The following is a 24,886-nucleotide window of genomic DNA, read 5'->3' as shown; positions in this document are numbered from 1 at the left end:
TGTCTGTGTGGGTTTCCTCCAGGTGCTCCGGTTTCCTCCCACAGTCCAATGATATGCAGGTTAGGTGTATTGGCCATGCTAAATTACCCATAGAGTTCAGGGAGTGTGGAGGTTAGATGCGTTAGTCACGGGAAATTTAGATTAATAAGGTGGGGGAAAGTGTCTGGGTAAGATATTCTTCCGAGGGTCGGTGTGGACTTGCTGGGCCGAATGGCCTGTTTCCACACTGTAGGGATTCTATGATTCCATGAAGTTGTTAACACATCGAGCATTTCTGAATTCTCGCAACTGGTCTTGGTTGGAAACCAATCAAAACTCTGCGAGTCAATGGTGGGGCCCTGAGGAGTGTTATAGAACATAGAGATCTAAGGGTACAGGTTCCTAGATCCTCCAAAATGGAGTCACGGGTAGACAGGGGCAGTGAAGAAGGCTTTCAGCATGCTTGCTGTCATTGGTCAGAGCATTGAGTCCAGCAGTTGGGAAGTCTTGTTGCAGCTGTACAAGATGTTGCTAAGGCCAATTTGGAAAACAGCGTGCAGTTCTGGTTGCCCTGGGCTACTGTAGAAAGGATGCTATTAAACTGGAAAGAGTTCAGAAAAGATTAACTAGGATGCTACCTGGACTGGAGAGTTTGTGTTATGAGTTTGGATAGACTGGGACCTTTTTCCCAGGAACACTGGAGGCTGAGGTGTGACCCTGTAGAGGTCTATAAAATTATGAGAGGCATAGATAAGGTAGACAGTCAACAGCTTTTCCTAATGAAAGGGGAGTCTAAAATATGGTGAGAGGGGAGAGATATAAAAGGGCAATTCTTCCACACAGAGGGTGGTGAGTGTCTGGAATGGGCTGCTGGGGTAATGGTGGAAAGGAGTACAATTTCATCATTTAAGAAACATTTAAACAGGTACATGGTGGGATATGGACCAAACGTCGGCAAATGGAATTAGTTTAATTATGAAAACTGGGCGGCATAGGCTGGTCAGGCTGAAGGGTTTGTTTCTATACTTTAGACCTCTATGACTCGATAACGGGGCAAAACTGCCCCTCCTTACAAACCTGTGGAGAAAGTGTGTCCAGCATCTGCCCACACTGATTGAATAAGGAATGATTGTAGAACAGCTGAATCATTGGCAGCGATTTTCGGCCGACAGTGCTGAGTGGATGATTCATCCTGGCCTCCTCCAGTGGTCTCCAGCATCACAGATACATGTCCTTCAGCCAATTCGATTCACTTCATGAGACGTCAAGAAATATCTGAAGGTGCTGACGATTTCAAAGATCTTGACAATACTCTGACAATCGTGCTGAAGATTGCTGCCCCAGAACTTGCCGCTCCCCTACCCAAGGTATACCAGCACAACCACAACATTAGCATCTACCCGGCAATGTGGAAAAATTCCCTTGATAAGCTGTCTTCACAAAACCTAGCATCCAACCCAACTAATTGCCAAAGCATCAGTCCACTCTTGATCATCAGTAAAGTAACAGAAGGTGTCATCAACAGAGCTATCAAGCAGCACCTACTCAGCAATAACCTGCTCAGTGACGCCCAGTTGGGTTCTGTCATGGCCACTCAACTCCTGACCCCATCCCAGCCTTCATTCAAATATGGACAAAATAGCTGAATTCCAGAGGTGAGGTGAGAGTGACAGCCTTTGATCGAGCGTGACATCAAGGAGCCCTGGCAAAACTGGAATTAATGGGAATCAAGGGGCAAACTCTCTGCTGGGACAGTAATCCACTCCCAATGCTGGGATAGTAATCCACTCTCAGTGCTGGGATAGTAATCCACTCCCAGTGCTGGGACAGTAATATACTCCCAGTGCTGGGATAGTAATCCACTCCCAGTGCTGGAATAGTAATCCACTCCAGGTGCTGGATTAGTAATCCACAACCAGTGCAGGGAGAGTAATACACTCCCAGTGCTGGGACAGTAATACACTCCCAGTGCAGGGACAGTAATCCACACCCAGTGCAGGGACAGTAATCCACACCCAGTGCTGGGACAGTAATCCACTCCCAGTGCTGGGACAGTAATCCACTCCCAGTGCAGGGACAGTAATCTACTCTCAGTGCAGGGACAGTAATCCACTCCCAGTGCAGGGACAGTAATACACTCCCAGTGCTGGGACAGTAATCCACTCCCAGTGCAGGGACAGTAATCCACACCCAGTGCTGGGACAGTAATCCACTCCCAGTGCTGGGAAAGTAATATACTCACAGTGCTGGGAAAGTAATCGACTCCCAGTGCAGGGACAGTAAACCACTCCCAGTGCTGGGACAGTAATCCACTCCCAGTGCAGGGACAGTAATCTACTCTCAGTGCAGGGACAGTAATCCACTCCCAGTGCAGGGACAGTAATACACTCCCAGTGCTGGGACAGTAATCCACTCCCAGTGCAGGGACAGTAATCCACTCCCAGTGCAGGGACAGTAATCCAATCCCAAGGCAGGGACAGTAATCCACTCGCAGTGCAGGGACAGTAATCCACTCCCAGTATAGGGACAGTAATCCACTCCCAGTGCGAGGAAAAGTAATCCACTCCCAGTGCAGGGATAGTAATCCACTCCCAGTGCAGGGACAGTAATACACTCCCAGTGCAGGGAAAATAATTCACTCCCAGTGCAGGGACAGTAATCCACTCTTGGTGGAAAGACAGTGCTCCACTCCCAGTGCAGGAACAGTAATCCACTCCTGGTGGAAAGACAGTGCTCCACTCCCAGTGCAGGGACAGTAATCCACTCCTGGTGGAAAGACAGTGCTCCACTCCCAGTGCAGGGACAGTACTCCACTCCCAGTGCAGGGACAGTAATCCACTCCCAAGGCAGGGACAGTAATCCACTCCCAGTGCAGGGACAGTAATCCACTCCCAGTGCAGGGACAGTAATATACTCCCAGTGCAGGAACAGAAATCCACTCCCAAGGCAGGGACTTTAATCCACTCTCAGTGCAGGGACAGTAATCCACTCCCAGTGCAGGGACAGTAATCGGCTCCCAGTGCAGGGACAGTAATTCACTCCCAGTGCTGGGACAGTAATTCACTCCCAGTGCGGGGACAGTAATCCACTCCCAGTGCAGGGGCAGTAATCCACTCCCAGTGCAGGGACAGTAATCCACTCCCAGTGCAGGGACAGTAATATACTCCCAGTGCAGGAACAGAAATCCACTCCCAAGGCAGGGACACTAATCCACTCCCAGTGCAGGGGCAGTAATCCACTCCCAGTGCAGGGACAATAATCCACTCCCAGTGCAGGGACAGTAATCGACTCCCAGTGCAGGGACAGTAATTCACTCCCAGTGCTGGGACAGTAATTCACTTCCAGTGCGGGGACAGTAATCCACTCCCAGTGCAGGGGCAGTAATCCACTCCCAGTGCAGGGACAGTAATCCACTCCCAGTGCAGGGACAGTAATATACTCCCAGTGCAGGAACAGAAATCCACTCCCAAGGCAGGGACAGTAATCCACTCCCAGTGCAGGGGCAGTAATCCACTCCCAGTGCAGGGACAATAATCCACTCCCAGTGCAGGGACAGTAATCCACTCTTGGTGGAAAGACAGTGCTCCACTCCCAGTGCAGGGACAGTAATCCACTCCTGGTGGAAAGACAGTGCTCCACTCCCAGTGCAGGGACAGTAATCCACTCCCAGTGCAGGGACAGTAATCCACTCCCAAGGCAGGGACAGTAATCCACTCCCAGTGCAGGGGCAGTAATCCACTCCCAGTGCAGGGACAGTAATCCACTCCCAGTGCGGGGACAGTAATCTACTCCCAGTGCAGGAACAGAAATCCACTCCCAAGGCAGGGACTGTAATCCACTCTCAGTGCAGGGACAGTAATCCACTCCCAGTGCAGGGACAGTAATCCACTCCCAGTGCGGGGACAGTAATCCACTCCCAGTGCGGGGACAGAATCCACTCTCAGTGCAGGGACAGTAATCCACTCCCAGTGCTGGGACAGTAATTCACTCCCAGTGCGGGGACAGTAATCCACTCCCAGTGCAGGGGCAGTAATCCACTCCCAGTGCAGGGACAGTAATATACTCCCAGTGCAGGAACAGAAATCCACTCCCAAGGCAGGGACAGTAATCCACTCCCAGTGCATGGGCAGTAATCCACTCCCAGTGCAGGGACAGTAATCCACTCCCAGTGTGGGGACAGTAATCCACTCCCAGTGCTGGGACAGTAATCCATTCCCAGTGCAGGGATAGTAATCCACTCCCAGTGCAGGGACAGTAATCCACTCCCAGTGCAGGGACAGTAATCCGCTCCCAGTGCTGGGAAAGTAATCCATTCCCAGAGCAGGGACAGTAATCCATTCCCAGTGCAGGGACAGTAATCCACTCCCAGTGCAGGGACAGTAATCCGCTCCCAGTGCTGGGAAAGTAATCCATTCCCAGAGCAGGGACAGTAATCTACTCCCAATGCTGGGACAGTAATCCACTCCCAGTGCGGGGACAGTAATCCACTCTCAGTGCAGGGGTAGTAATCCGCTCCCAGTGCTGGGACAATAATCCACTCCCAGTGCAGGGACAGTAATCCACTCTCAGTGCAGGGACTGTAATCCACTCCCAGTGCAGGGACAGTAATCCATTCCCAGTGTGGGGACAGTAATACACTCCCAGTGCTGGGACAGTAATCCATTCCCAGTGCAGGGACAGTAATCCATTCCCAGTGCAGGGACAGTGTTCCGCTCCCAGTGCTGGGACAGTAATCCGCTCCCAGTGCAAGGACAGTAATCCATTCCCAGTGCAGGTACAGTAATCCACTCCCAGTGCTGGGACAGTAATCCATTCCCAGTGCAGGGATAGTAATCCACTCCCAGTGCAGGGACAGTAATCCACTCCCAGTGCAGGGACAGTAATCCGCTCCCAGTGCGGGGACAGTAATCCACTCCCAATGCGGGGACAGTAATCCACTCCCAGTGCGGGGACAGTAATCCACTCTCAGTGCGGGGACAGTAATCCACTCCCAGTGCAGGGACAGTAATCTACTCCCAATGCTGGGACAGATTCCACTCCCAGTGCTGGGACAGTAATCTACTCCCAATGCTGGGACAGCAATCCACACCCAGTGCGGGGGCAGTAATCCACTCTCTGTGCGGGGACAGTAATCCACTCCCAGTGCAGGGACAGTAATCAACTCCCAATGCTGGGACAGAATCCACTCCCTGTGCGGAGACAGTAATCCACTCCCAGTGCAGGGACAGTAATCTACTCCCAATGCTGGGACAGAATCCACTCCCAGTGCGGGGACAGTAATCCACTCCCAGTGCAGGGACAGTAATCTACTCCCAATGCTGGGACAGAATCCACTCCCAGTGCAGGGACAGTAATCCACTCCCAGTGCAGGGACAGTAATCTACTCCCAATACCTGGACAGTAATCCACACCCAGTGCGGGGACAGTAATCCACACCCAGTGCGGAGACAGTAATCCACTCCCAGTGCAGGGACAGTAATCTACTCCCAATGCTGGGACAGAATCCACTCCCAGTTCTGGGAAAGTAATCCACTCCCAGTGCAGGGACAGTAATCCACTCCCAGTGCAGGGACAGTAATCCACACCCAGTGCGGGGACAGTAATCCACTCCCAGTGCAGGGACAGTAATCCACTCCCAGTGCAGGGACAGTAATCTACTCCCAATACCTGGACAGTAATCCACACCCAGTGCGGGGACAGTAATCCACACCCAGTGCGGAGACAGTAATCCACTCCCAGTGCAGGGACAGTAATCTACTCCCAATGCTGGGACAGAATCCACTCCCAGTTCTGGGAAAGTAATCCACTCCCAGTGCAGGGACAGTAATCCACTCCCAGTGCAGGGACAGTAATCCACACCCAGTGCGGGGACAGTAATCCACTCCCAGTGCAGGGACAGTAATCTACTCCCAGTGCAGGGACAGTAATCCACCCCCAGTGCGGGGACAGTAATCTACTCCCAGTGCAGGGACAGTAATCTACTCCCAGTGCTGGGACAGTAATCCACTCCCAGTGCAGGGACAGTAACCCACTCCCAGTGCAGGGACAGTAATCTAATCCCAATGCTGGGACAGTAATCCACTCTCAGTGCAGGAACAGTAATCCACTCCCAATGCGGGGACAGTAATCCACTCCCAGTGCAGGGATAGTAATCCACTCCTGGTGCAGGGATAGTAATCTACTCCCAGTGCAGGGACAGTAATCCACTCTCAGTGCAGGGACAGTAATCCACTCCCAATGCGGGGACAGTAATCCACTCCCAATGCGGGGACAGTAATCCACTCCCAGTGCAGGGATAGTAATCCACTCCCAGTGCAGGGACAGTAATCCACTCCCAGTGCAGGGACAGTAATCCACACCCAGTGCGGGGACAGTAAACCACTCCCAGTGCAGGGACAGTAATCTACTTCCAGTGCAGGGACAGTAATCCACCCCCAGTGCGGGGACAGTAATCTACTGCCAGTGCAGGGACAGTAATCTACTCCCAGTGCTGGGACAGTAATCCACTCCCAATGCGGGGACAGTAATCCACTCCCAGTGCAGGGATAGTAATCCACTCTCAGTGCAGGGACAGTAATCCACTCCCAGTGCAGGGACAGTAATCCACTCTCAGTGCAGGGACAGTAATCTACTCCCAAAGCTGGGACAGTAATCCACACCCAGTGCGGGGACAGTAATCTACTCCCAATGCAGGGACAGTAAATCCACTCCCAGTGCAGGGACAGTAATCCACTCTCAGTGCAGGGACAGTAATCTACTCCCAATGCTGGGACAGTAATCCACTCTCAGTGCAGGGACAGTAATCTACTCCCAATGCTGGGACAGTAATCCACTCCCAGTGCAGGGACAGTAATCCACTCCCAGTACAGGGACAGAATCCACTCCCTGTGCGGAGACAGTAATCCACTCCCAGTGCAGGGACAGTAATCTACTCCCAATGCTGGGACAGAATCCACTCCCAGTGCGGGGACAGTAATCCACTCCCAGTGCAGGGACAGTAATCTACTCCCAATGCTGGGACAGAATCCACTCCCAGTGCAGGGACAGTAATCCACACCCAGTGCGGAGACAGTAATCCACTCCCAGTGCAGGGACAGTAATCTACTCCCAATGCTGGGACAGTAATCCACTCTCAGTGCAGGGACAGTAATCTACTCCCAATGCTGGGACAGTAATCCACTCTCAGTGCAGGGACAGTAATCTACTCCCAATGCTGGGACAGTAATCCACTGCCAGTGCAGGGACAGTAATCCACACCCAGTGCGGGGACAGTAATCCACACCCAGTGCGGAGACAGTAATCCACTCCCAGTGCAGGGACAGTAATCTACTCCCAATGCTGGGACAGAATCCACTCCCAGTTCTGGGAAAGTAATCCACTCCCAGTGCAGGGACAGTAATCCACTCCCAGTGCAGGGACAGTAATCCACACCCAGTGCGGGGACAGTAATCCACTCCCAGTGCAGGGACAGTAATCTACTCCCAGTGCAGGGACAGTAATCCACCCCCAGTGCGGGGACAGTAATCTACTCCCAGTGCTGGGACAGTAATCCACTCCCAGTGCAGGGACAGTAACCCACTCCCAGTGCAGGGACAGTAATCTACTCCCAATGCTGGGACAGTAATCCACTCTCAGTGCAGGAACAGTAATCCACTCCCAATGCGGGGACAGTAATCCACTCCCAGTGCAGGGATAGTAATCCACTCCTGGTGCAGGGATAGTAATCCACTCCTGGTGCAGGGATAGTAATCTACTCCCAGTGCAGGGACAGTAATCCACTCTCAGTGCAGGGACAGTAATCCACTCCCAATGCGGGGACAGTAATCCACTCCCAATGCGGGGACAGTAATCCACTCCCAGTGCAGGGATAGTAATCCACTCCCAGTGCAGGGACAGTAATCCACTCCCAGTGCAGGGACAGTAATCCACACCCAGTGCGGGGACAGTAAACCACTCCCAGTGCAGGGACAGTAATCTACTTCCAGTGCAGGGACAGTAATCCACACCCAGTGCGGGGACAGTAATCTACTGCCAGTGCAGGGACAGTAATCTACTCCCAGTGCTGGGACAGTAATCCACTCCCAGTTCTGGGAAAGTAATCCACTCCCAGTGCAGGGACAGTAATCCACTCCCAGTGCAGGGACAGTAATCCACACCCAGTGCGGGGACAGTAATCCACTCCCAGTGCAGGGACAGTAATCTACTCCCAGTGCAGGGACAGTAATCCACCCCCAGTGCGGGGACAGTAATCTACTCCCAGTGCAGGGACAGTAATCTACTCCCAGTGCTGGGACAGTAATCCACTCCCAGTGCAGGGACAGTAACCCACTCCCAGTGCAGGGACAGTAATCTACTCCCAATGCTGGGACAGTAATCCACTCTCAGTGCAGGAACAGTAATCCACTCCCAATGCGGGGACAGTAATCCACTCCCAGTGCAGGGATAGTAATCCACTCCTGGTGCAGGGATAGTAATCTACTCCCAGTGCAGGGACAGTAATCCACTCTCAGTGCAGGGACAGTAATCCACTCCCAATGCGGGGACAGTAATCCACTCCCAATGCGGGGACAGTAATCCACTCCCAGTGCAGGGATAGTAATCCACTCCCAGTGCAGGGACAGTAATCCACTCCCAGTGCAGGGACAGTAATCCACTCTCAGTGCAGGGACAGTAATCCATTCCCAGTGTGGGGACAGTAATACACTCCCAGTGCTGGGACAGTAATCCGCTCCCAGTGCAAGGAAAGTAATCCATTCCCAGTGCAGGTACAGTAATCCACTCCCAGTGCTGGGACAGTAATCCATTCCCAGTGCAGGGATAGTAATCCATTCCCAGTGCAGGGACAGTAATCCACTCCCAGTGCAGGGACAGTAATCCGCTCCCAGTGCAGGGACAGTAATCCGCTCCCAGTGCGGGGACAGTAATCCACTCCCAATGCGGGGACAGTAATCCACTCCCAGTGCGGGGACAGTAATCCACTCTCAGTGCGGGGACAGTAATCCACTCCCAGTGCAGGGACAGTAATCTACTCCCAATGCTGGGACAGATTCCACTCCCAGTGCTGGGACAGTAATCTACTCCCAATGCTGGGACAGCAATCCACACCCAGTGCGGGGACAGTAATCCACTCTCTGTGCGGGGACAGTAATCCACTCCCAGTGCAGGGACAGTAATCAACTCCCAATGCTGGGACAGAATCCACTCCCTGTGCGGAGACAGTAATCCACTCCCAGTGCAGGGACAGTAATCTACTCCCAATGCTGGGACAGAATCCACTCCCAGTGCGGGGACAGTAATCCACTCCCAGTGCAGGGACAGTAATCTACTCCCAATGCTGGGACAGAATCCACTCCCAGTGCAGGGACAGTAATCCACTCCCAGTGCAGGGACAGTAATCTACTCCCAATACCTGGACAGTAATCCACACCCAGTGCGGGGACAGTAATCCACACCCAGTGCGGAGACAGTAATCCACTCCCAGTGCAGGGACAGTAATCTACTCCCAATGCTGGGACAGAATCCACTCCCAGTTCTGGGAAAGTAATCCACTCCCAGTGCAGGGACAGTAATCCACTCCCAGTGCAGGGACAGTAATCCACACCCAGTGCGGGGACAGTAATCCACTCCCAGTGCAGGGACAGTAATCTACTCCCAGTGCAGGGACAGTAATCCACCCCCAGTGTGGGGACAGTAATCTACTCCCAGTGCAGGGACAGTAATCTACTCCCAGTGCTGGGACAGTAATCCACTCCCAGTGCAGGGACAGTAACCCACTCCCAGTGCAGGGACAGTAATCTACTCCCAATGCTGGGACAGTAATCCACTCTCAGTGCAGGAACAGTAATCCACTCCCAATGCGGGGACAGTAATCCACTCGCAGTGCAGGGATAGTAATCCACTCCTGGTGCAGGGATAGTAATCTACTCCCAGTGCAGGGACAGTAATCCACTCTCAGTGCAGGGACAGTAATCCACTCCCAATGCGGGGACAGTAATCCACTCCCAATGCGGGGACAGTAATCCACTCCCAGTGCAGGGATAGTAATCCACTCCCAGTGCAGGGACAGTAATCCACTCCCAGTGCAGGGACAGTAATCCACACCCAGTGCGGGGACAGTAAACCACTCCCAGTGCAGGGACAGTAATCTACTTCCAGTGCAGGGACAGTAATCCACCCCCAGTGCGGGGACAGTAATCTACTGCCAGTGCAGGGACAGTAATCTACTCCCAGTGCTGGGACAGTAATCCACTCCCAATGCGGGGACAGTAATCCACTCCCAGTGCAGGGATAGTAATCCACTCCCAGTGCAGGGACAGTAATCCACTCCCAGTGCAGGGACAGTAATCCACTCTCAGTGCAGGGACAGTAATCTACTCCCAAAGCTGGGACAGTAATCCACACCCAGTGCGGGGACAGTAATCTACTCCCAATGCAGGGACAGTAAATCCACTCCCAGTGCAGGGACAGTAATCCACTCTCAGTGCAGGGACAGTAATCTACTCCCAATGCTGGGACAGTAATCCACTCTCAGTGCAGGGACAGTAATCTACTCCCAATGCTGGGACAGTAATCCACTCCCAGTGCAGGGACAGTAATCCACTCCCAGTACAGGGACAGAATCCACTCCCTGTGCGGAGACAGTAATCCACTCCCAGTGCAGGGACAGTAATCTACTCCCAATGCTGGGACAGAATCCACTCCCAGTGCGGGGACAGTAATCCACTCCCAGTGCAGGGACAGTAATCTACTCCCAATGCTGGGACAGAATCCACTCCCAGTGCAGGGACAGTAATCCACTCCCAGTGCAGGGACAGTAATCTACTCCCAATACCTGGACAGTAATCCACACCCAGTGCGGGGACAGTAATCCACACCCAGTGCGGAGACAGTAATCCACTCCCAGTGCAGGGACAGTAATCTACTCCCAATGCTGGGACAGAATCCACTCCCAGTTCTGGGAAAGTAATCCACTCCCAGTGCAGGGACAGTAATCCACTCCCAGTGCAGGGACAGTAATCCACACCCAGTGCGGGGACAGTAATCCACTCCCAGTGCAGGGACAGTAATCTACTCCCAGTGCAGGGACAGTAATCCACCCCCAGGGCGGGGACAGTAATCTACTCCCAGTGCAGGGACAGTAATCTACTCCCAGTGCTGGGACAGTAATCCACTCCCAGTGCAGGGACAGTAACCCACTCCCAGTGCAGGGACAGTAATCTACTCCCAATGCTGGGACAGTAATCCACTCTCAGTGCAGGAACAGTAATCCACTCCCAATGCGGGGACAGTAATCCACTCCCAGTGCAGGGATAGTAATCCACTCCTGGTGCAGGGATAGTAATCTACTCCCAGTGCAGGGACAGTAATCCACTCTCAGTGCAGGGACAGTAATCCACTCCCAATGCGGGGACAGTAATCCACTCCCAATGCGGGGACAGTAATCCACTCCCAGTGCAGGGATAGTAATCCACTCCCAGTGCAGGGACAGTAATCCACTCCCAGTGCAGGGACAGTAATCCACACCCAGTGCGGGGACAGTAAACCACTCCCAGTGCAGGGACAGTAATCTACTTCCAGTGCAGGGACAGTAATCCACCCCCAGTGCGGGGACAGTAATCTACTGCCAGTGCAGGGACAGTAATCTACTCCCAGTGCTGGGACAGTAATCCACTCCCAATGCGGGGACAGTAATCCACTCCCAGTGCAGGGATAGTAATCCACTCCCAGTGCAGGGACAGTAATCCACTCCCAGTGCAGGGACAGTAATCCACTCTCAGTGCAGGGACAGTAATCTACTCCCAGTGCAGGGACAGTAATCCACACCCAGTGCGGGGACAGTAATCTACTCCCAATGCAGGGACAGTAAATCCACTCCCAGTGCAGGGACAGTAATCCACTCTCAGTGCAGGGACAGTAATCTACTCCCAATGTTGGGACAGTAATCCACACTCAGTGCAGGGACAGTAATCTACTCCCAATGCTGGGACAGTAATCCACTCCCAGTGCAGGGACAGTAATCCACTCCCAGTGCAGGGACAGAATCCACTCCCAGTGCTGGGTCAGTAATCCACTCCCAGTGCTGGGACAGTAATCCACTCCCAATGCTGGGACAGTAATCCACACCCAGTGCGGGGACAGTAATCCACTCTCAGTGCGGGGACAGTAATCCACTCCCAGTGCGGGGACAGCAATCTACTCCCAGTGCTGGGACAGAATCCATTCCCAGTGCTGGGACAGAATCCACTCCCAATGCGGGGACAGTAATCCACTCCCAATGCAGGGACAGTAATCTGCTCCCAATGCTGAGACAGTAATCCACTCTCAGTGCAGGGACAGTAATCTACTCCCAATGCTGGGACAGTAATCCACTCCCAGTGCGGGGACAGTAATCCACTCCCAGTGCGGGGACAGAATCCACTCTCAGTGCAGGGACAGTAATCCACTCCCAGTGCTGGGACAGTAATTCACTCCCAGTGCGGGGACAGTAATCCACTCCCAGTGCAGGGGCAGTAATCCACTCCCAGTGCAGGGACAGTAATATACTCCCAGTGCAGGAACAGAAATCCACTCCCAAGGCAGGGACAGTAATCCACTCCCAGTGCATGGGCAGTAATCCACTCCCAGTGCAGGGACAGTAATCCACTCCCAGTGTGGGGACAGTAATCCACTCCCAGTGCTGGGACAGTAATCCATTCCCAGTGCAGGGATAGTAATCCACTCCCAGTGCAGGGACAGTAATCCACTCCCAGTGCAGGGACAGTAATCCGCTCCCAGTGCTGGGAAAGTAATCCATTCCCAGAGCAGGGACAGTAATCCATTCCCAGTGCAGGGACAGTAATCCACTCCCAGTGCAGGGACAGTAATCCGCTCCCAGTGCTGGGAAAGTAATCCATTCCCAGAGCAGGGACAGTAATCTACTCCCAATGCTGGGACAGTAATCCACTCCCAGTGCGGGGACAGTAATCCACTCTCAGTGCAGGGGTAGTAATCCGCTCCCAGTGCTGGGACAATAATCCACTCCCAGTGCAGGGACAGTAATCCACTCTCAGTGCAGGGACTGTAATCCACTCCCAGTGCAGGGACAGTAATCCATTCCCAGTGTGGGGACAGTAATACACTCCCAGTGCTGGGACAGTAATCCATTCCCAGTGCAGGGACAGTAATCCATTCCCAGTGCAGGGACAGTGTTCCGCTCCCAGTGCTGGGACAGTAATCCGCTCCCAGTGCAAGGACAGTAATCCATTCCCAGTGCAGGTACAGTAATCCACTCCCAGTGCTGGGACAGTAATCCATTCCTAGTGCAGGGATAGTAATCCACTCCCAGTGCAGGGACAGTAATCCACTCCCGGTGCAGGGACAGTAATCCGCTCCCAGTGCGGGGACAGTAATCCACTCCCAATGCGGGGACAGTAATCCACTCCCAGTGCGGGGACAGTAATCCACTCTCAGTGCGGGGACAGTAATCCACTCCCAGTGCAGGGACAGTAATCTATTCCCAATGCTGGGACAGATTCCACTCCCAGTGCTGGGACAGTAATCTACTCCCAATGCTGGGACAGCAATCCACACCCAGTGCGGGGGCAGTAATCCACTCTCTGTGCGGGGACAGTAATCCACTCCCAGTGCAGGGACAGTAATCAACTCCCAATGCTGGGACAGAATCCACTCCCTGTGCGGAGACAGTAATCCACTCCCAGTGCAGGGACAGTAATCTACTCCCAATGCTGGGACAGAATCCACTCCCAGTGCGGGGACAGTAATCCACTCCCAGTGCAGGGACAGTAATCTACTCCCAATGCTGGGACAGAATCCACTCCCAGTGCAGGGACAGTAATCCACTCCCAGTGCAGGGACAGTAATCTACTCCCAATACCTGGACAGTAATCCACACCCAGTGCGGGGACAGTAATCCACACCCAGTGCGGAGACAGTAATCCACTCCCAGTGCAGGGACAGTAATCTACTCCCAATGCTGGGACAGAATCCACTCCCAGTTCTGGGAAAGTAATCCACTCCCAGTGCAGGGACAGTAATCCACTCCCAGTGCAGGGACAGTAATCCACACCCAGTGCGGGGACAGTAATCCACTCCCAGTGCAGGGACAGTAATCTACTCCCAGTGCAGGGACAGTAATCCACCCCCAGTGCGGGGACAGTAATCTACTCCCAGTGCAGGGACAGTAATCTACTCCCAGTGCTGGGACAGTAATCCACTCCCAGTGCAGGGACAGTAACCCACTCCCAGTGCAGGGACAGTAATCTACTCCCAATGCTGGGACAGTAATCCACTCTCAGTGCAGGAACAGTAATCCACTCCCAATGCGGGGACAGTAATCCACTCCCAGTGCAGGGATAGTAATCCACTCCTGGTGCAGGGATAGTAATCTACTCCCAGTGCAGGGACAGTAATCCACTCTCAGTGCAGGGACAGTAATCCACTCACAATGCGGGGACAGTAATCCACTCCCAATGCGGGGACAGTAATCCACTCCCAGTGCAGGGATAGTAATCCACTCCCAGTGCAGGGACAGTAATCCACTCCCAGTGCAGGGACAGTAATCCATTCCCAGTGTGGGGACAGTAATACACTCCCAGTGCTGGGACAGTAATCCGCTCCCAGTGCAAGGACAGTAATCCATTCCCAGTGCAGGTACAGTAATCCACTCCCAGTGCTGGGACAGTAATCCATTCCCAGTGCAGGGATAGTAATCCATTCCCAGTGCAGGGACAGTAATCCACTCCCTATGCAGGGACAGTAATCCGCTCCCAGTGCAGGGACAGTAATCCGCTCCCAGTGCGGGGACAGTAATCCACTCCCAATGCGGGGACAGTAATCCACTCCCAGTGCGGGGACAGTAATCCACTCTCAGTGCGGGGACAGTAATCCACTCCCAGTGCAGGGACAGTAATCTACTCCCAATGCTGGGACAGATTCCACTCCCAGTGCTGGGACAGTAATCTACTCCCAATGCTGGGACAGCAATCCACACCCAGTGCGGGGACAGTAATCCACTCTCTGTGCGGGGACAGTAATCCACTCCCAGTGCAGGGACAGTAATCAACTCCCAATGCTGGGACAGAATCCACTCCCTGTGCGGAGACAGTAATCCACTCCCAGTGCAGGGACAGTAATCTACTCCCAATGCTGGGACAGAATCCACTCCCAGTGCGGGGACAGTAATCCACTCCCAGTGCAGGGACAGTAATCTACTCCCAATGCTGGGACAGAATCCACTCCCAGTGCAGGGACAGTAATCCACTCCCAGTGCAGGGACAGTAATCTACTCCCAATACCTGGACAGTAATCCACACCCAGTGCGGGGACAGTAATCCACACCCAGTGCGGAGACAGTAATCCACTCCCAGTGCAGGGACAGTAATCTACTCCCAATGCTGGGACAGAATCCACTCCCAGTTCTGGGAAAGTAATCCACTCCCAGTGCAGGGACAGTAATCCACTCCCAGTGCAGGGACAGTAATCCACACCCAGTGCGGGGACAGTAATCCACTCCCAGTGCAGGGACAGTAATCTACTCCCAGTGCAGGGACAGTAATCCACCCCCAGTGCGGGGACAGTAATCTACTCCCAGTGCAGGGACAGTAATCTACTCCCAGTGCTGGGACAGTAATCCACTCCCAGTGCAGGGACAGTAACCCACTCCCAGTGCAGGGACAGTAATCTAATCCCAATGCTGGGACAGTAATCCACTCTCAGTGCAGGAACAGTAATCCACTCCCAATGCGGGGACAGTAATCCACTCCCAGTGCAGGGATAGTAATCCACTCCTGGTGCAGGGATAGTAATCTACTCCCAGTGCAGGGACAGTAATCCACTCTCAGTGCAGGGACAGTAATCCACTCCCAATGCGGGGACAGTAATCCACTCCCAATGCGGGGACAGTAATCCACTCCCAGTGCAGGGATAGTAATCCACTCCCAGTGCAGGGACAGTAATCCACTCCCAGTGCAGGGACAGTAATCCACACCCAGTGCGGGGACAGTAAACCACTCCCAGTGCAGGGACAGTAATCTACTTCCAGTGCAGGGACAGTAATCCACCCCCAGTGCGGGGACAGTAATCTACTGCCAGTGCAGGGACGGTAATCTACTCCCAGTGCTGGGACAGTAATCCACTCCCAATGCGGGGACAGTAATCCACTCCCAGTGCAGGGATAGTAATCCACTCTCAGTGCAGGGACAGTAATCCACTCCCAGTGCAGGGACAGTAATCCACTCTCAGTGCAGGGACAGTAATCTACTCCCAAAGCTGGGACAGTAATCCACACCCAGTGCGGGGACAGTAATCTACTCCCAATGCAGGGACAGTAAATCCACTCCCAGTGCAGGGACAGTAATCCACTCTCAGTGCAGGGACAGTAATCTACTCCCAATGCTGGGACAGTAATCCACTCTCAGTGCAGGGACAGTAATCTACTCCCAATGCTGGGACAGTAATCCACTCCCAGTGCAGGGACAGTAATCCACTCCCAGTACAGGGACAGAATCCACTCCCTGTGCGGAGACAGTAATCCACTCCCAGTGCAGGGACAGTAATCTACTCCCAATGCTGGGACAGAATCCACTCCCAGTGCGGGGACAGTAATCCACTCCCAGTGCAGGGACAGTAATCTACTCCCAATGCTGGGACAGAATCCACTCCCAGTGCAGGGACAGTAATCCACACCCAGTGCGGAGACAGTAATCCACTCCCAGTGCAGGGACAGTAATCTACTCCCAATGCTGGGACAGTAATCCACTCTCAGTGCAGGGACAGTAATCTACTCCCAATGCTGGGACAGTAATCCACTCTCAGTGCAGGGACAGTAATCTACTCCCAATGCTGGGACAGTAATCCACTCCCAGTGCAGGGACAGTAATCCACACCCAGTGCGGGGACAGTAATCCACACCCAGTGCGGAGACAGTAATCCACTCCCAGTGCAGGGACAGTAATCTACTCCCAATGCTGGGACAGAATCCACTCCCAGTTCTGGGAAAGTAATCCACTCCCAGTGCAGGGACAGTAATCCACTCCCAGTGCAGGGACAGTAATCCACACCCAGTGCGGGGACAGTAATCCACTCCCAGTGCAGGGACAGTAATCTACTCCCAGTGCAGGGACAGTAATCCACCCCCAGTGCGGGGACAGTAATCTACTCCCAGTGCAGGGACAGTAATCTACTCCCAGTGCTGGGACAGTAATCCACTCCCAGTGCAGGGACAGTAACCCACTCCCAGTGCAGGGACAGTAATCTACTCCCAATGCTGGGACAGTAATCCACTCTCAGTGCAGGAACAGTAATCCACTCCCAATGCGGGGACAGTAATCCACTCCCAGTGCAGGGATAGTAATCCACTCCTGGTGCAGGGATAGTAATCTACTCCCAGTGCAGGGACAGTAATCCACTCTCAGTGCAGGGACAGTAATCCACTCCCAATGCGGGGACAGTAATCCACTCCCAATGCGGGGACAGTAATCCACTCCCAGTGCAGGGATAGTAATCCACTCCCAGTGCAGGGACAGTAATCCACTCCCAGTGCAGGGACAGTAATCCACACCCAGTGCGGGGACAGTAAACCACTCCCAGTGCAGGGACAGTAATCTACTTCCAGTGCAGGGACAGTAATCCACCCCCAGTGCGGGGACAGTAATCTACTGCCAGTGCAGGGACAGTAATCTACTCCCAGTGCTGGGACAGTAATCCACTCCCAGTTCTGGGAAAGTAATCCACTCCCAGTGCAGGGACAGTAATCCACTCCCAGTGCAGGGACAGTAATCCACACCCAGTGCGGGGACAGTAATCCACTCCCAGTGCAGGGACAGTAATCTACTCCCAGTGCAGGGACAGTAATCCACCCCCAGTGCGGGGACAGTAATCTACTCCCAGTGCAGGGACAGTAATCTACTCCCAGTGCTGGGACAGTAATCCACTCCCAGTGCAGGGACAGTAACCCACTCCCAGTGCAGGGACAGTAATCTACTCCCAATGCTGGGACAGTAATCCACTCTCAGTGCAGGAACAGTAATCCACTCCCAATGCGGGGACAGTAATCCACTCCCAGTGCAGGGATAGTAATCCACTCCTGGTGCAGGGATAGTAATCTACTCCCAGTGCAGGGACAGTAATCCACTCTCAGTGCAGGGACAGTAATCCACTCCCAATGCGGGGACAGTAATCCACTCCCAATGCGGGGACAGTAATCCACTCCCAGTGCAGGGATAGTAATCCACTCCCAGTGCAGGGACAGTAATCCACTCCCAGTGCAGGGACAGTAATCCACTCTCAGTGCAGGGACAGTAATCCATTCCCAGTGTGGGGACAGTAATACACTCCCAGTGCTGGGACAGTAATCCGCTCCCAGTGCAAGGACAGTAATCCATTCCCAGTGCAGGTACAGTAATCCACTCCCAGTGCTGGGACAGTAATCCATTCCCAGTGCAGGGATAGTAATCCATTCCCAGTGCAGGGACAGTAATCCACTCCCAGTGCAGGGACAGTAATCCGCTCCCAGTGCAGGGACAGTAATCCGCTCCCAGTGCGGGGACAGTAATCCACTCCCAATGCGGGGACAGTAATCCACTCTCAGTGCGGGGACAGTAATCCACTCCCAATGCGGGGACAGTAATCCACTCCCAGTGCAGGGATAGTAATCCACTCCCAGTGCAGGGACAGTAATCCACTCCCAGTGCAGGGACAGTAATCCACTCTCAGTGCAGGGACAGTAATCTACTCCCAGTGCAGGGACAGTAATCCACACCCAGTGCGGGGACAGTAATCTACTCCCAATGCAGGGACAGTAAATCCACTCCCAGTGCAGGGACAGTAATCCACTCTCAGTGCAGGGACAGTAATCTACTCCCAATGTTGGGACAGTAATCCACACTCAGTGCAGGGACAGTAATCTACTCCCAATGCTGGGACAGTAATCCACTCCCAGTGCAGGGACAGTAATCCACTCCCAGTGCAGGGACAGAATCCACTCCCAGTGCTGGGTCAGTAATCCACTCCCAGTGCTGGGACAGTAATCCACTCCCAATGCTGGGACAGTAATCCACACCCAGTGCGGGGACAGTAATCCACTCTCAGTGCGGGGACAGTAATCCACTCCCAGTGCGGGGACAGCAATCTACTCCCAGTGCTGGGACAGAATCCATTCCCAGTGCTGGGACAGAATCCACTCCCAATGCGGGGACAGTAATCCACTCCCAATGCAGGGACAGTAATCTGCTCCCAATGCTGAGACAGTAATCCACTCTCAGTGCAGGGACAGTAATCTACTCCCAATGCTGGGACAGTAATCCACTCCCAGTGCGGGGACAGTAATCCACTCCCAGTGCGGGGACAGAATCCACTCTCAGTGCAGGGACAGTAATCCACTCCCAGTGCTGGGACAGTAATTCACTCCCAGTGCGGGGACAGTAATCCACTCCCAGTGCAGGGGCAGTAATCCACTCCCAGTGCAGGGACAGTAATATACTCCCAGTGCAGGAACAGAAATCCACTCCCAAGGCAGGGACAGTAATCCACTCCCAGTGCATGGGCAGTAATCCACTCCCAGTGCAGGGACAGTAATCCACTCCCAGTGTGGGGACAGTAATCCACTCCCAGTGCTGGGACAGTAATCCATTCCCAGTGCAGGGATAGTAATCCACTCCCAGTGCAGGGACAGTAATCCACTCCCAGTGCAGGGACAGTAATCCGCTCCCAGTGCTGGGAAAGTAATCCATTCCCAGAGCAGGGACAGTAATCCATTCCCAGTGCAGGGACAGTAATCCACTCCCAGTGCAGGGACAGTAATCCGCTCCCAGTGCTGGGAAAGTAATCCATTCCCAGAGCAGGGACAGTAATCTACTCCCAATGCTGGGACAGTAATCCACTCCCAGTGCGGGGACAGTAATCCACTCTCAGTGCAGGGGTAGTAATCCGCTCCCAGTGCTGGGACAATAATCCACTCCCAGTGCAGGGACAGTAATCCACTCTCAGTGCAGGGACTGTAATCCACTCCCAGTGCAGGGACAGTAATCCATTCCCAGTGTGGGGACAGTAATACACTCCCAGTGCTGGGACAGTAATCCATTCCCAGTGCAGGGACAGTAATCCATTCCCAGTGCAGGGACAGTGTTCCGCTCCCAGTGCTGGGACAGTAATCCGCTCCCAGTGCAAGGACAGTAATCCATTCCCAGTGCAGGTACAGTAATCCACTCCCAGTGCTGGGACAGTAATCCATTCCTAGTGCAGGGATAGTAATCCACTCCCAGTGCAGGGACAGTAATCCACTCCCGGTGCAGGGACAGTAATCCGCTCCCAGTGCGGGGACAGTAATCCACTCCCAATGCGGGGACAGTAATCCACTCCCAGTGCGGGGACAGTAATCCACTCTCAGTGCGGGGACAGTAATCCACTCCCAGTGCAGGGACAGTAATCTATTCCCAATGCTGGGACAGATTCCACTCCCAGTGCTGGGACAGTAATCTACTCCCAATGCTGGGACAGCAATCCACACCCAGTGCGGGGGCAGTAATCCACTCTCTGTGCGGGGACAGTAATCCACTCCCAGTGCAGGGACAGTAATCAACTCCCAATGCTGGGACAGAATCCACTCCCTGTGCGGAGACAGTAATCCACTCCCAGTGCAGGGACAGTAATCTACTCCCAATGCTGGGACAGAATCCACTCCCAGTGCGGGGACAGTAATCCACTCCCAGTGCAGGGACAGTAATCTACTCCCAATGCTGGGACAGAATCCACTCCCAGTGCAGGGACAGTAATCCACTCCCAGTGCAGGGACAGTAATCTACTCCCAATACCTGGACAGTAATCCACACCCAGTGCGGGGACAGTAATCCACACCCAGTGCGGAGACAGTAATCCACTCCCAGTGCAGGGACAGTAATCTACTCCCAATGCTGGGACAGAATCCACTCCCAGTTCTGGGAAAGTAATCCACTCCCAGTGCAGGGACAGTAATCCACTCCCAGTGCAGGGACAGTAATCCACACCCAGTGCGGGGACAGTAATCCACTCCCAGTGCAGGGACAGTAATCTACTCCCAGTGCAGGGACAGTAATCCACCCCCAGTGCGGGGACAGTAATCTACTCCCAGTGCAGGGACAGTAATCTACTCCCAGTGCTGGGACAGTAATCCACTCCCAGTGCAGGGACAGTAACCCACTCCCAGTGCAGGGACAGTAATCTACTCCCAATGCTGGGACAGTAATCCACTCTCAGTGCAGGAACAGTAATCCACTCCCAATGCGGGGACAGTAATCCACTCCCAGTGCAGGGATAGTAATCCACTCCTGGTGCAGGGATAGTAATCTACTCCCAGTGCAGGGACAGTAATCCACTCTCAGTGCAGGGACAGTAATCCACTCACAATGCGGGGACAGTAATCCACTCCCAATGCGGGGACAGTAATCCACTCCCAGTGCAGGGATAGTAATCCACTCCCAGTGCAGGGACAGTAATCCACTCCCAGTGCAGGGACAGTAATCCATTCCCAGTGTGGGGACAGTAATACACTCCCAGTGCTGGGACAGTAATCCGCTCCCAGTGCAAGGACAGTAATCCATTCCCAGTGCAGGTACAGTAATCCACTCCCAGTGCTGGGACAGTAATCCATTCCCAGTGCAGGGATAGTAATCCATTCCCAGTGCAGGGACAGTAATCCACTCCCTATGCAGGGACAGTAATCCGCTCCCAGTGCAGGGACAGTAATCCGCTCCCAGTGCGGGGACAGTAATCCACTCCCAATGCGGGGACAGTAATCCACTCCCAGTGCGGGGACAGTAATCCACTCTCAGTGCGGGGACAGTAATCCACTCCCAGTGCAGGGACAGTAATCTACTCCCAATGCTGGGACAGATTCCACTCCCAGTGCTGGGACAGTAATCTACTCCCAATGCTGGGACAGCAATCCACACCCAGTGCGGGGACAGTAATCCACTCTCTGTGCGGGGACAGTAATCCACTCCCAGTGCAGGGACAGTAATCAACTCCCAATGCTGGGACAGAATCCACTCCCTGTGCGGAGACAGTAATCCACTCCCAGTGCAGGGACAGTAATCTACTCCCAATGCTGGGACAGAATCCACTCCCAGTGCGGGGACAGTAATCCACTCCCAGTGCAGGGACAGTAATCTACTCCCAATGCTGGGACAGAATCCACTCCCAGTGCAGGGACAGTAATCCACTCCCAGTGCAGGGACAGTAATCTACTCCCAATACCTGGACAGTAATCCACACCCAGTGCGGGGACAGTAATCCACACCCAGTGCGGAGACAGTAATCCACTCCCAGTGCAGGGACAGTAATCTACTCCCAATGCTGGGACAGAATCCACTCCCAGTTCTGGGAAAGTAATCCACTCCCAGTGCAGGGACAGTAATCCACTCCCAGTGCAGGGACAGTAATCCACACCCAGTGCGGGGACAGTAATCCACTCCCAGTGCAGGGACAGTAATCTACTCCCAGTGCAGGGACAGTAATCCACCCCCAGTGCGGGGACAGTAATCTACTCCCAGTGCAGGGACAGTAATCTACTCCCAGTGCTGGGACAGTAATCCACTCCCAGTGCAGGGACAGTAACCCACTCCCAGTGCAGGGACAGTAATCTAATCCCAATGCTGGGACAGTAATCCACTCTCAGTGCAGGAACAGTAATCCACTCCCAATGCGGGGACAGTAATCCACTCCCAGTGCAGGGATAGTAATCCACTCCTGGTGCAGGGATAGTAATCTACTCCCAGTGCAGGGACAGTAATCCACTCTCAGTGCAGGGACAGTAATCCACTCCCAATGCGGGGACAGTAATCCACTCCCAATGCGGGGACAGTAATCCACTCCCAGTGCAGGGATAGTAATCCACTCCCAGTGCAGGGACAGTAATCCACTCCCAGTGCAGGGACAGTAATCCACACCCAGTGCGGGGACAGTAAACCACTCCCAGTGCAGGGACAGTAATCTACTTCCAGTGCAGGGACAGTAATCCACCCCCAGTGCGGGGACAGTAATCTACTGCCAGTGCAGGGACGGTAATCTACTCCCAGTGCTGGGACAGTAATCCACTCCCAATGCGGGGACAGTAATCCACTCCCAGTGCAGGGATAGTAATCCACTCTCAGTGCAGGGACAGTAATCCACTCCCAGTGCAGGGACAGTAATCCACTCTCAGTGCAGGGACAGTAATCTACTCCCAAAGCTGGGACAGTAATCCACACCCAGTGCGGGGACAGTAATCTACTCCCAATGCAGGGACAGTAAATCCACTCCCAGTGCAGGGACAGTAATCCACTCTCAGTGCAGGGACAGTAATCTACTCCCAATGCTGGGACAGTAATCCACTCTCAGTGCAGGGACAGTAATCTACTCCCAATGCTGGGACAGTAATCCACTCCCAGTGCAGGGACAGTAATCCACTCCCAGTACAGGGACAGAATCCACTCCCTGTGCGGAGACAGTAATCCACTCCCAGTGCAGGGACAGTAATCTACTCCCAATGCTGGGACAGAATCCACTCCCAGTGCGGGGACAGTAATCCACTCCCAGTGCAGGGACAGTAATCTACTCCCAATGCTGGGACAGAATCCACTCCCAGTGCAGGGACAGTAATCCACACCCAGTGCGGAGACAGTAATCCACTCCCAGTGCAGGGACAGTAATCTACTCCCAATGCTGGGACAGTAATCCACTCTCAGTGCAGGGACAGTAATCTACTCCCAATGCTGGGACAGTAATCCACTCTCAGTGCAGGGACAGTAATCTACTCCCAATGCTGGGACAGTAATCCACTCCCAGTGCAGGGACAGTAATCCACACCCAGTGCGGGGACAGTAATCCACACCCAGTGCGGAGACAGTAATCCACTCCCAGTGCAGGGACAGTAATCTACTCCCAATGCTGGGACAGAATCCACTCCCAGTTCTGGGAAAGTAATCCACTCCCAGTGCAGGGACAGTAATCCACTCCCAGTGCAGGGACAGTAATCCACACCCAGTGCGGGGACAGTAATCCACTCCCAGTGCAGGGACAGTAATCTACTCCCAGTGCAGGGACAGTAATCCACCCCCAGTGCGGGGACAGTAATCTACTCCCAGTGCAGGGACAGTAATCTACTCCCAGTGCTGGGACAGTAATCCACTCCCAGTGCAGGGACAGTAACCCACTCCCAGTGCAGGGACAGTAATCTACTCCCAATGCTGGGACAGTAATCCACTCTCAGTGCAGGAACAGTAATCCACTCCCAATGCGGGGACAGTAATCCACTCCCAGTGCAGGGATAGTAATCCACTCCTGGTGCAGGGATAGTAATCTACTCCCAGTGCAGGGACAGTAATCCACTCTCAGTGCAGGGACAGTAATCCACTCCCAATGCGGGGACAGTAATCCACTCCCAATGCGGGGACAGTAATCCACTCCCAGTGCAGGGATAGTAATCCACTCCCAGTGCAGGGACAGTAATCCACTCCCAGTGCAGGGACAGTAATCCACACCCAGTGCGGGGACAGTAAACCACTCCCAGTGCAGGGACAGTAATCTACTTCCAGTGCAGGGACAGTAATCCACCCCCAGTGCGGGGACAGTAATCTACTGCCAGTGCAGGGACAGTAATCTACTCCCAGTGCTGGGACAGTAATCCACTCCCAGTTCTGGGAAAGTAATCCACTCCCAGTGCAGGGACAGTAATCCACTCCCAGTGCAGGGACAGTAATCCACACCCAGTGCGGGGACAGTAATCCACTCCCAGTGCAGGGACAGTAATCTACTCCCAGTGCAGGGACAGTAATCCACCCCCAGTGCGGGGACAGTAATCTACTCCCAGTGCAGGGACAGTAATCTACTCCCAGTGCTGGGACAGTAATCCACTCCCAGTGCAGGGACAGTAACCCACTCCCAGTGCAGGGACAGT

The sequence above is a fragment of the Chiloscyllium plagiosum genome, unplaced genomic scaffold, assembly GCF_037043375.1.
Source record: "Chiloscyllium plagiosum isolate Xiang-an unplaced genomic scaffold, Cpla_swu_hap1 HiC_scaffold_45, whole genome shotgun sequence".
Lineage (NCBI taxonomy): Eukaryota > Metazoa > Chordata > Chondrichthyes > Orectolobiformes > Hemiscylliidae > Chiloscyllium > Chiloscyllium plagiosum.
This window is presented reverse-complemented; position numbering follows the sequence as displayed.